General features: G+C 31.5%; 1 long non-coding RNA gene across 1 annotated transcript; it reads right to left on the bottom strand.

Moving 5' to 3' along the window:
* Positions 1–1751: 1751 nt before the first annotated feature.
* Positions 1752–6100, bottom strand: LOC105838626. Its single transcript, XR_001139237.3, has 3 exons — positions 2778–6100; positions 1866–1973; positions 1752–1790 (listed from the first exon to the last, which is right to left on the bottom strand). It is a non-coding gene; the product is annotated as an uncharacterized LOC105838626 (long non-coding RNA).
* Between the last annotated feature and the right edge of the window lie 7418 nt (positions 6101–13518).

The following is a 13518-nucleotide window of genomic DNA, read 5'->3' as shown; positions in this document are numbered from 1 at the left end:
CTTATATATTTTGCAGCGTTATTATTAATGTGCAAGATGTAGCCTAGACTTTTTTCTCTCTCCTTACACCGGGTTTTCTCGCGTAATATCGTAGGAAAAATATCCATAAAAGTTTACATCTTCCTGTCGTATGTTGGAAATTTAATAGTTTTACATTTTCATTTATTATACCTGTACTTCACCGTGCTGTACTAAATTTTGCATCCAAAAATTTATACAATTTCATTTGATATTGTTATAATATATATCAAATAATTTTTTGTCTATTATATTTTATTTCATATTATAATTTTGCATTTTAATAAGTTTTAATATTTGTTGTAGAGAAAATGTGCTAGTTTAAGATAATGTCCATCAATATTGTCATAACAAGCTGTTCAGTAGATTTTTCTAAACAAATTTAACAATTTGTTCTAACAATAAATTAGATATAACTGCTAACTTCAACCAAGATACTCTTGACTATGTCAAAGTTCTAAAACGTATGTAAATATTGCATGTGTATTGTGTGTACAATTAAGACAAATTAATATATTGAAAAGTTTTGTGAAAATTGTATTATTAACCCGAGAGCGTATAAGCTGAATAACTAATGTTAGTCATTTTGACTAAAATATATTTTTGCATATACGTACTATAATTGAATAATAAATAAAAAAACTTTCCAATAACTTCATCTTCATATATCACGAAAGATTACTGTTAGCACTTTTATATTTATATTTTCATTATTTTTAATTAAAATAAGTATATAATAATATATAAGTATATAATAAAGTATATAAGATAAACTAATGTGCATAAATTTTCATTTATTTCTTAATTAAATGTTATATTGTTTCATATATATTTTCGTTAGAGCTTAATTTCATAAAAAAAAAGAAAAAAAATTATATTATGCAAATCAAAAGAAATTTTAATTAATAAAATATTATAACGTCATTTTAAAAAGTAATGCGATTAATTACGTTTTCATTATAACGTAAATAATAATTTCTTTGGCAATAATTCATATATTTTATATAATTTTTTAAAGAATAAATTCCCTCTCTTTTTTCTGATATATTTTAAATATAAAGTGTAATAATATTTTAAACAATATATATTATAATAGCTATTGCTAATATATTATTTATAAATTACTGTTATTATCGCATCCAAAACAAAATCTATAAAATCCGGCTCAAGATATTTTAAACTTTGCAAAACTAATTTTAAAGACGCTTAATAAGACGGTTAAAGATTTCTTATAATCCGATTTTTATAGACTTTGTATTCTTTTGAGATTATAATAATATAATCTTTTATCGCAATCTTAACTATCATTCGTTGATAAAGATTGGTGCTATAAGAAAGTGATTTGTGCTGCCATCTAGTAATGTGTTCAATATTTAGAACTTCGAACATAAAAAATACCTTTATACTACTTATAATTTCATTAAATATATAATAATGTGCATTGTATTTAATAAAATTATAAGTAAAAATAATAAGTAATAAAAATATTAAAAACTGTTTTAACTAAAATTGTTCTACATGCCAACAGTAGATAAAATATTAGTTAGTAAATGATTGTTATATTATATTGTTTTAAATATACAATAAAAACATTTTAATTTACATGTTTAAAAAATATTAATAATTATATAAATAATTGTATAAATTAATAATTAAAAAGTTATCATCTTCGTAAATAAATTTAAGAATATACATACGGTATAAGTGAACGTTATCATTATTTAAGTTTCTTTGATTGCTTCCACCACTTATCATTTTTATTCTACGCCAAGCTGCAATAATAAAAAACGTTTATAATATTTGATAAATGTGATAAAAAAATATTTCTATACATTATTTTCGCGTACCGTCTCTAAAAAGTTGTCTCATACTAGGCTTTTCTTCATTTTTACAACTTTGATGATTGCATTTTTTTATTGAATTAATATCCTCTTCCATGATATGCGAAAAAATATCTTTAAAAAGTACATAATATAGTCCACGTTAATATCGTTGAAACTAATTAATTATAAACAAATAATTATTAATGTGACATGTTAATTAATATTTTTCTAAAAATAAATTTCTAATTATATAATTTTTTAACATAACAAAAAGATATTTATTATATGTAATTATAAATTACATGTTATTACAAAAATCAAAAAACAATCATTTGTATTGTATATATTATTATTTATATTTTTATTGCATATATATGTGTGTATAAAAGAATAAGATGTTGTGTGTGTGTGTATTTATTTATTGTCTTATTCTTTTATACTTCATCTCTTTATTTCTGCATTGCGTGTATTACAATCGAGAAAATATATTTAGCGCAAAACTTATATATTGCATTAACACCATGAAACGTTGCAATTTTAAACGTTTATTGTATTAGTGCATATTGTAATATTAGGTAAATAAATTATCATATAAATTTTTTAAAATTGAGTTTATCTTTTTTAGAAAAGTTTTAATAATAAATCAATTTGCCAATTATTTATATTTATATTAATTTATACATATTGTTATAATTAATTATTGAAAAAATTCACAATATGATAAATCATCAAACATGACTAATTTTTAGAAGTTTTTAATACTGCGATATAAAATATAATATTATAAAAAATTGCAAGTTATATTCGTTAAACTCAAAATGCATATGTAAATACGTATTATACTAGCGTACGTTGCATTGTTTAATGCGCACAAAAGCTACGATGCAGCGATTCAATAATTAAATCTTTAGTTTTGGTAAGATCACATTTACATACCAAATATCACGAGACTATGAAATCAGAGGATCAAATAACAGCTTAGCACACCGTACGCGAATTGTCGTCACCTATCACGAAATGCACTCAGATCTGTCAACTTACAATAACTTTTCGCGGTGCTGTAAGTGGTTTTAGGATAACCAAAAGCTATTCGCCGAGTCAGTTGCAAACGACTAGCCAAGTAGCCAACAGAAGAGCAATCTTTGGCTAAAAGCCAGATACTCCTACGCAAAGCAGCATTTTTTTCTATTCAGAAGAATCAGAGTATTCTCTCCTACATTTTTTTTACGTCATTAGATAATGAGTTAGCTATATGTAATTTATATTAGTAATTGTATTGACATTTATGTTTCTAATAAAAGATTCACTTGTACAATAAATGGTACCTAATAGCAGAGATATATAATGTTGGGTACAAATTTTCTATGCATAGTCATTGCCAAGTCAATTCTCGAAAGATTTTACTGTTATTTGCTTATTTCAAAATTAAACAGCTATAAAAACTTTCAATGCCATTAGATTCTGTAATACGTAATGCACATACAACCATAAATTAATCCGTCGATTTCAAAATGTATATAACAAAAAATAATTCTGTGTAGGTACAGATTAACAAGAGCGATAATATATTTAATTTAAAAAATGCAAAGATTCACAATCACCTAAAACAATACAAAGATATATGTGTAAAATTACTATTAGACAAAGTCTATTTAATTGTCTTAATATACTAATAAGTTTTTTAGTAAACATTTTCACTTGCAAATCATCGCTATCATCTGAGTAGGTAACAAAGACGTGAGAACACAGGGTGAACACGTCGTTCAACGTTGCTCCAAAGGCAACCTTGTTGCTAAGCGACGTTTAACTGTATAGCCATTCTGTGCTCCTGCCGTTTTGCACGAGGCGGCAGTTTCCAGATAGTAACTGTCGTCGGTGCAATCATCGGTCAGCCTACAAGGAAGGCGTTTAATATCCTTTAGCGACCGAGCCGGCGGTGAGCACTGCGCGACCACGCAAGAAAGTTCACTGTGTGTGCACAGTTAGCCCAGGCGACCGGCCTACCGATGCTCGTACCGGCTCGTACTGAGAAATTTATATGGCGACTCAACTGCGACAATTGCTCAACCACCCCGCGTACGTTCGGATGCTACACTAATTGGACCACCAACCAGTACCAATGGACTCTGCGATCGCGCCCCTTAAACGCATAGTGTCGATTAGTTCTTTATCACGTCTTTTGGCGATTACGTTTGAAACAAACATTGTTGCAATGCTTTACATTTTCGAAGGAAAAATTATATGATCTAGATCAAACCAGAAGACTATTCATGAAAGTATTACAAGATTGGTTTTTAACAGATAATATTCACAGCAAGAAGTCACAGTGATATGACTAAATGTTCGCTTTATCACAGAGTGATTTCGTCATGATATTATGCAGTTGTAATAAAAAAAGACTGTCATAGAATAATATCACTTTGTGACAAAGCGGACATTCGCATGACTTCGCTGTGTTATCACTGTGATTGTTTTCCGGTATATATGCATAAAAAATGAGACATTAGCAAAGCCGTTTGCTATCATGCTTACTAATAATAAAAACATGATAATCGTAAAGAACAGGAAGTGGAATAAAATCTAAAATAGATAAAATGTAAAAACAAAATTTTTTAAAATATACGCATAGATTAAAACTATAAGAAATAACATTTGATTGCTGCAGTGGAAAGAAGAAATTTTTTCAAAATTTATCTGTTACGTTTGAATACATAACATAGTTGAGAAAGCATTGAAACGAAAGAAGAAGCAAAAAATATAAAGATGCGAGTTCCGGAAGAAGAAAACTTGACGTGCACAGCTTCACTTTAAACGCAGACAAAGAAAAGAGGAGCATCAAAAGAGAAGAAAGATCAAACACGCGCAGTAAATTAATGCCGGCTCTTTAGCTAAATTAATTACGCCAATGGTAATTACACTTAAAGTGCGCCAGTGTTTCCCGTATTAAACGGTGCCACTGGTTCTTATGTACGTGAGTTGTCTTTCCCTTCGCTACCCTCCCCATTCAGTCTCTTCTTCTTCTTTCCCTTCAACATAGCCTGTGTCTCACTCTTACGCGACGATGCGCCATGCTGTTTGACGATAGTCACAGCCTCCATTGACTATTTGTAAGAGAGTGAAACATGTGTTCGCACACAAACAAATTTAATTAGCCGCTTATTTTTGCAGACACAGGATTAATCACGACACGCATACCACACCCTTACTTATTGTTAAAGCTTTGCATTGAAACTATTGAATGTTTGATATCATTTAATTTAATGCTGGATGCCAATTTATAATTTAATATAAGAATATAGAGCTGATATTTTTTTTATAGAATACTTTTCAAAACATATTATTCAAATATATATTTTCTGTTACAAATGAATAATATAAAAATAGAAGACAAATCATATTAGTATTATTCTTAGTGTAAAATTAACTTTGGAAATCTATAGAGCAAAATAAATTATTAGAATAAAATTATAAAATTGTTATGTTTCTGCAAGATATTATAATACAAAAAAGAAAAATGGCCCGAAAGGGGTCACCGAGGGGAAACGAGTGCAGGGTGAACCATGTAGTGATGGAAGCGACGAAGAGAGGAACGAGAAGGAAAACGGTGCGACGCAATGTAGTAGGGGGAGATGAAGAGGAGGGCCGTTTGTCGGACATACCTTGGGGCCACCCTGGCGTCTAATTGCGTGTAATGCACTCCTGACTTGCCTGGCCTCGAGTTACCGCCAGAGAAGAGCCGCACGAAAAACTCGGGTCGCGCGGCAGCAAAACCCTAACCGATAGCGGGGACGCGGTGCTATGTCCGGAACGCTCGGACCCACACGACGTGGACGATGAGGACGGCGAGGACGGCGACGCCCTCCAGGACGTCGATCTCCTTGTGCCATTGCGGCCGGGGATAGGGTCGCGTCCTTTCCGCTCAGTTCGCGTTGCGGATCCCTGGAATGTCACCAGCACCTCCTGACCGCTAAAATGAAGACGTGTTCTTCACCATGCTTAACCGCCTATCGCACCGATGAAATCCTTTCTGCGGGCTTCACCCAAAAACAAAAATGCCGCAAGAAAATACTTGGAGATGTATCGGGAATATGAAGAAAATATGTATCTTCATCAAATCGACAAATTGTTGTGAAACAAATAGAACGATTGTATTATATTTTAATTCAATTCGAGAAAGAACAAATTCATTATCACACTAATAAAAAAATTCGAGTTTTAATAAAATTATCTTCTTGAAAGTCTACATTAAACAAGACGATGTATTTATAGATCTAAAAAATTGTTAAAATTTTAACTATATTTTCGAATAGATTATTTAATAAAGTGGCACGTTAAATCATACCAAGTAAATAACAAAATATCAGGTCGTGTAAAACTGTTAGGTGTTCTCCTAAGATGTATTCGATTCTGATTTTTTTCCCTAAATATTTCTATAAAGTGGGCGTGTGCTTTTTAGGTTTCGAAGATGGGAAGATGGGAAGAGAAATCATCCGAATCCCTACAGCGGCATCCTTTAATTGCGGAATGATCATCCCGAGACCTAAAGAACCGGAGGGGGAGAGACGTCCGGTGGAGCGAGAACTACGACCGCGATTATTTAGCGTAGCTAAGATCTGTCGGTACAGGTTTTTTGTCGCGAGAGCTTATTATGAATAATGATTTATGTTTTGTCTGTGCCAGTATCGGGGTGTTCCTTTAGAGAGCGAATAAATGAGAAGGCGAGATAAAGGTGGGCTTACGGCGACAGTGCACGACCGAAAGAGATGTATAGAGGGGTTAATAACGGTCGCGTGTTGTAATACCTACCATTATCCACAAACCGACCGCCTAACAAGCTACCTGCTAATAATACACGGCACAGCACACACGATCACGTGCGTGATCTTTTTACTTGGAGCCTATCGAGTTTTTGTCACTGCGATTGCCAGCCGCGGGGCAATATCGTATGTCGATCAATCTGAATAAACTGCCGGCGTTAAATTGCTGGGAAAACGCAAATTAGAAACGTGAAAGTTTTTGGAATCCACAAAACTGGCGTGAATTATTGATACTCGATACTGCGTAACATTCGTAATTTGTAATTCACGTTGTTGACAGAATGTAAATTTCTATCATCTGCCTAACAAAAATCCATCAAATCTTGCTTATATCATGCCATATATCAAAGCGGATTTTGTCACATCAATTATCGCTGTAAATGTATATCATTTCGTGTACGGTATTCTATTATAAGGTATATGTTATTTTGTAATGAAATGTAAAGCGGCATAATCTGTTCGCTTGAACGATTCTTTGAATTAGTGGTTGTTACATTAGACTAAAGGTATATGAGAACTCGGTCGCGACGATACGAGGGGATATAAGCAAGCGGTATAGAGTTTGCACAAAAGGCCACTCGGCAAAAGTCAATCAGTAGTCGGGCAATTATATCCGGTCGAGTGGATCGTGCTCGATCGCCTTCGCTCCATCTGTCATCGGTCGGTGATCGGGAGCAAAGAAACAGCCGAATAGAGAGGAAAGAGGTGAGGAAGGAGCAGCTTTTACGAGCCGCGAGATGACAGGGCGCAACGGCGAACACCAACTTCCGGCTAGCATTTTTTCATCACTCAGTTACTGTTCTCTGTTTCCGTATAATTTCTTTGTGCACGTCTCGGAACACATCTCCACGTCGCAGACATACCGTCACGAAGCATAAAATGTTCATATACGGTAATAGACACGTTGGCGCCGAAATGAAGATAAAGCGTCGATTTTATACACGTTAAAAATATTGAAATACATTCAGTAAAAAATACATAAAAAGAAGACTACACGTTTTATGTATTCTACATTGTATTAAATTTTTAGCCCCAAAAATATAGCGCGTGAGTTGCTTTGTTATTTATTTTGTAAAAAAATATAAAATTTTGTAAAATTTATACATTCAATAAGTCAATAGGGTTTTGCAATTATTTTATAATTATTTTTTATATTAAATAAAATAAAAATATTGCATTACTGTGTTATTTTTATGAACAAATAATTTTAAAAAAAACGTAAAATCATGCCTTACTATATGACCACTGACCGGCAAGTTTTTACGCGATAACAAAGAATTGCAACAGAACTGGTTTTGGAAACAAGCTCTTCAATTATTTGTAACTTCACAGTGCTAATAGAAAAGAAGTAATACGTTTAGAATGTTGCGGATCGTTTTAACGTTAGGATGGTTGACTTCCATCTATGCGTGTACCCGGCGTGTTTGTTCGTCATTCAGTCGCAATTACGGATCGGGGCCGGACCGAGAAAAACGCCCAGCGCATCGCTTGCCAATTACTGGAAGGAAGGGCAAGGGAGGTTCCAATTTGTTGCAAACATCTCTCAACGAAGGGCGGAAGCGGCACGAAAGGGTGTGGCGGTATTCGCCGATCGCGAATCGCGTGGCTATTCCGACTTTGCACGGAATCCTTTAAGAGCGTGAAAGAGCGTACGTTATATATGGCTTGTTACCCTTTATTTCGTGACGCCAATTCTACGGAAACTTGCAATTTTACTGGGATCCATAAAAGAATAACTCGCCATAAACAGAACTTTTTTATCACAATTTAATGTACGTGTATCTCAAAATTAATAACACTAATTAACTTTTTTCCTTTCGTATAGAACAAATATTATTGTCGCGTTAAAAGAAATGCACATAATATTAATGTATATTTATATTTTTAAATTTTATTACTCGAGTTAATTAAGTCGCAAAGAACTTGTAAATGTCAGTAAACGATACGGCAAGGCAGCGTGGGCGAAAAGTATGGCCGAACGTAGGGTGATCAAAAATGCAACGCGGGTTCCGTGCCGACGGTCTTTGTCGGCAAACTCGTGCGAGCAAATGCAAAAGGTATGAGTGTAGTTGAAACAGCACGAGCTCTGGCATGGAAAGGTCTACGGCAGAGAGCGGCGTCTGCTGACGCAGTCCAGGGCTTCCTCTTTGGCCAGACTTCCTGTCGGAAACGATCGTCGGGATTCACACAAGGTAAGTGCTCATTCCAGTGACGTGATTTAATGTCGCGTGTCCACGCCTAAGAATCTAATATAAAGATATTCAATATAATCGAAAGTTAAATTAGGCCATGTAGAATTAAATATAATAAATACAATACCGTAAGAATCTAATGTGTAAGATAATTGTAAAGAGTATGACATAATTTTATATCATAAATTTACGCTTTATTAATTATATTTGCGGATATTATTTTATGTTGGAATATATAATATTCAATATCTTTATATATAGATAACATTTTTTGTCAAGAAATACATTTATCTCTTCCAGATTTTTTCTTAACACGAAAAAACTAGAAGAAAATTGTTTTACAAGTGAATACCATATATAGAGTATAGAGTATAAGTATTGTATTGTAATAGTAGTTCATATAATCATAAAAGAATAGAATCATTACTCTTTAAATTTAAAAAATCTATATCCTATAGCAAGACCTTTTAAATTTAAAGAAAAATCTAATAATTTTTTTCTTTTATATAATGTATATATACAAAGAAATAAACAGTATATATAAATATCTATTTTTTACTTTTTATATCTTGGTAATATTTAGATAGAATAAAATTTATATTTGTATATTTGTGTATTTTTCATGCCCAATTTATTCTTGAAAATACCTACGTAAAGATACATAAGATACTATAACTTAGAAAATAATATAAAATTTAAATTTTATCGAATAATCTATATTGGATTAAAATCAAAGAGAGAATGAATCATCGTAAAACGCTGAATGAATAGATTAAATGGAATGTCATTGAGTACCATCTTGAATCATGAATACGATACCATGTCTGTGGCATCAGACAGAGTCTCACGTATTTATGCGACATTGCATAAATCTGCTTCCATTACCTCGCAATAGCGATACAGTTTGAGGAATTAAATGAGAGATCTGCTAAAGAACAATTGATTAGGTCAATGAATGCTAGTGACAACACTTAATATCGTGTTTCACAGTGTGAAATATTCAATGTATTCATTAATTCGACGTAATCTTCGTAGGTGGTCGAAGAAGGTGTGGCGTATCGGACGATGCCGAAAATCACAACATCTTCGACAGCGCATCAACATCCGCAGGAAGACACTTCGCTTGCGCATATTAATTATGCTACTTGTCAATGCTAATTAATTCGTCTAATTAACTAGGCGACGCAGATAGCGCATCGTTAACACCTCCGTTTAAACATGATAGACGCGCGACAATCTATCATGTTTAATGTATGCGTCGCGACATAGTTTTTATTTTAATTTCAAAATACTTTTCACAATTGTATGTATATGTATGTGTGCAATACAAATATGTTATATTTATATCATTATTCATATTTTTTGAAAATAATAATTAAAAAAAAACAATTATTAAATCTCATTAGGCAAGCTTTACTTATGGAAAAAATCATTAGGATCTTAATGAGTTTTATAAATAATTATAAATTTATTAAACATTTTCCAAGAAATAAAAGAGAAAACAAACTTCATGTCTTGTTTTTAAAATAATAAAAAATGTTGCTTTAATCAATATATCTTCTTTTAGCAGAAGGTAAAACATCGAGCGCGACATAAAAAAGTATTAAATATTCTTTTAAGTCAAACAATAAAATTAAAATAAAGTTATTAACAAAACAAAAAAGTAAAAAGTTATACTTGAAAAAGCTTAATTTCGAAAGAATTAAATTGGAACAAAATTGGAATTTACTGTTTATGATAGCATTGATCTATTTATGTGGATTTAAATTATATTCTGAGTTTTCATTAGGTATGAGTAATTGTATCGAAAAGTTCACGGATGATCGTAAACGCAGCCCGATACCAGAAGAGCGGCGAGTTGTGACAGCTTCTTGGAAAAGATTAGGCATCGTTAGCGGCCTTCGCCGGACATCGACCCTACCGGTAGTCGGTACTTTCTTTCTCAGACTCCGTTGTGCGTGCGTTTCAAGATGTTGCGGTCCCAGACATCGAATGTTTCCGTATCGAACCAGAAAGACGTCTGATTCTCGGCGAAAACCTTGCCAGATTACACAGATTCCACGCAAACCCGTTGGGTTAGTCCGCCATGTTAATCGGCGACTCACCTCAGCCGCCATTTTGATACCATTCGCTCTTTATGATAGTTATTAGAATCGCATGAGTGGGCTCGAAAAGTATGGCGGTTAGTGATTATGCCGGAAAAACACAGGTGAAAATGTTTTAACAAAAATTGTAAGAACGAAAATACTCACACATTCGTTTTTTAACAAAATTTGACTACGCGCTAAATATTAATTTATAATTTTAAATTTATATCGTTCGTTTACAAAATAAAAATATACTTAAATATCCATTTTACTTAAAATGTTTAATTCCAGGATAAATATATCATATTAAATATGTTAGATTTATTACTTTAATTGGAAGAAATGTGTTCCATGCACCCAAAAGCGTTAAAAACTTTGCGTCAGCAGCTCTCGAGTAACACGAGGTCTTAGACATGATTTCAATGGAAAGAATAGCATCGCTTTGTTGACATTAATCAGTGCTTACCATGCTGATTGCAACATTGCGCATTTGTGAAGTCTGTATTGTTATTGCAAAATCAGTTCATGATGTACATGCCAAAATGAGATAAAGAATGTAATCTTTCATTCTCTCGAATAATTATCCGCAATTTAAGAAATATAGACATATATTACATCAAAACGTACAGTATTCTAAAACCTTTACATAATATTATTTTTCATCATTCTTTTCTGTAAAAAGATTTTAAAATTATCATCTTTATTGTTTTATTTTTTGTTACTCTTTTGTCTATTTCTTAAAATTTAATAGCTTGTTTATTCTTTTATTTTCTTGGTTACCCTCCAGTGTACTCCACTATTATATTCTAATAATAATTACTTTATTCAATGCACATTATGTTTGTTTTAAATAAACATTTTTAAAAAATTTCATCTTTTCAAGATATTGTTTTCAGAGTAACAATCACTTATTATTTTTTTCTATTAAATTAAACAATGTATTTATTCTTTTTAAAAATATTCTATGATTTGTTTTTCAAATACAATATTTTAAAAAATATGTATCTTTTTGCATATTTAATATACAAAATTCAATATACAATATATACAAATTGTAATAATTTAATTCAAATTATTACAAATGCAATTTTATTTTATTAAAAAGTTTAAGTATTAGCATGAGCTGGTAAAATAACTTTTGACCTGCTTTAGTAGTATTTTTTTGGTCTAGATATTGGGGCGTGGCGTTGCCGATTCTATCATTGGTTCGTATCTTTTAAAATTCTAAACCATCCACGGACGCCCGATATGTTTTACAGTAACGAGACTTATTATATCAATCATTTCATAACTACAGAGTGATTGAGAACTTATGATAAGCAGAGAAGCAGTTAAATCTGTTATTATATACTCTTTACGGTAGAATAAAATATTTATATATATATAAAATATTTATATATATATATTACTTTTAAAACGTAAAACAAAGATAAAAAATATATTATTCAATATTTAATGCATTTAAAAAAAGAAAAAAAATTATTAATACAGTAATACTAATTAAGACATTATAAAAGTATTAGTAAGATAGTAAAAAATTATATAAGAAATTATGCAGAACAATATTTGCTTATGTTATTACATAAAGTTTTTACACGTGGTTTATCGTATAATAATAAAACATGACACGCTAAGGTAACGTAACAAGTAAAGATAACGAGATAAGATATTGTAACACGTAACGCAGTTATTATATGTTGCATATGCATTGCGTAGTGTGTATATGCAGATATGAGAATAATATTACAGTTGCTGGTTTTTCTAGAGCAAGGTGTACCTTCCCCGTGGGACACCTCTTACTGTACCCGAGAACGGACTCGTGGAAAAACTGAACTGCTTCCGCGTAAACTGCCGTCGATTCTAGTAAATCATGAAAATTCATAGGAATCGCTTCCTGGGATCGTGTTACGACTTCGTAGCTTTTCTACGAAGCTACGGAACTGAACGAACCAAAACCAACCGGACTGCCTTTTGACGAATAGCTTACCAGGTTCCGAGTGGCGCTAAATAAATTATGCACGCGGAGCGCATGTATTTTCCGATAATGATCGACAGATAAACTTAGATCTATGCCACACGTGTAATTATAGTTAGTATCAGAGAAAAAAAGATGTCCAATATCAATAATTTACACAGCAAAATGTGCGCAGTTCATATTCTCATGTAGTTAAATTTAAGAAAACATATACTGCATTTTTCTCTGCTAATAATAAATGTTAATAGAATGAAATCTTTTGGAACAATATAAAATTCATTTCTCTTTTGATAAAAAGATTTATTCTCTTTAATTACTTGAAAATTGATATTAGTCAACTTCGTAATCTTAAGTATTTGCATTTATCACGCTGAAATAAAATGTTAACAAAAGATTAATTAAAATTTAATTCTAATTAAAATAAAATTATATTAAAATCTCAATGTCAAATATGAACATAATTTAAAATATGTAAAATATGAATATTTTAATAATTCACAAGTTCCAATTTTACTAATATAAAATATAAATCCTAATTCCAATTTGCTTTATTTAGAAAATAAAAGATTCAAATAATAAACTACTTTTTCAAATAAGAAATCTCAT

This window comes from Monomorium pharaonis, chromosome 1 (assembly GCF_013373865.1).
Source record: "Monomorium pharaonis isolate MP-MQ-018 chromosome 1, ASM1337386v2, whole genome shotgun sequence".
Taxonomy (NCBI): domain Eukaryota; kingdom Metazoa; phylum Arthropoda; class Insecta; order Hymenoptera; family Formicidae; genus Monomorium; species Monomorium pharaonis.
This window is presented reverse-complemented; position numbering and strand designations above follow the sequence as displayed.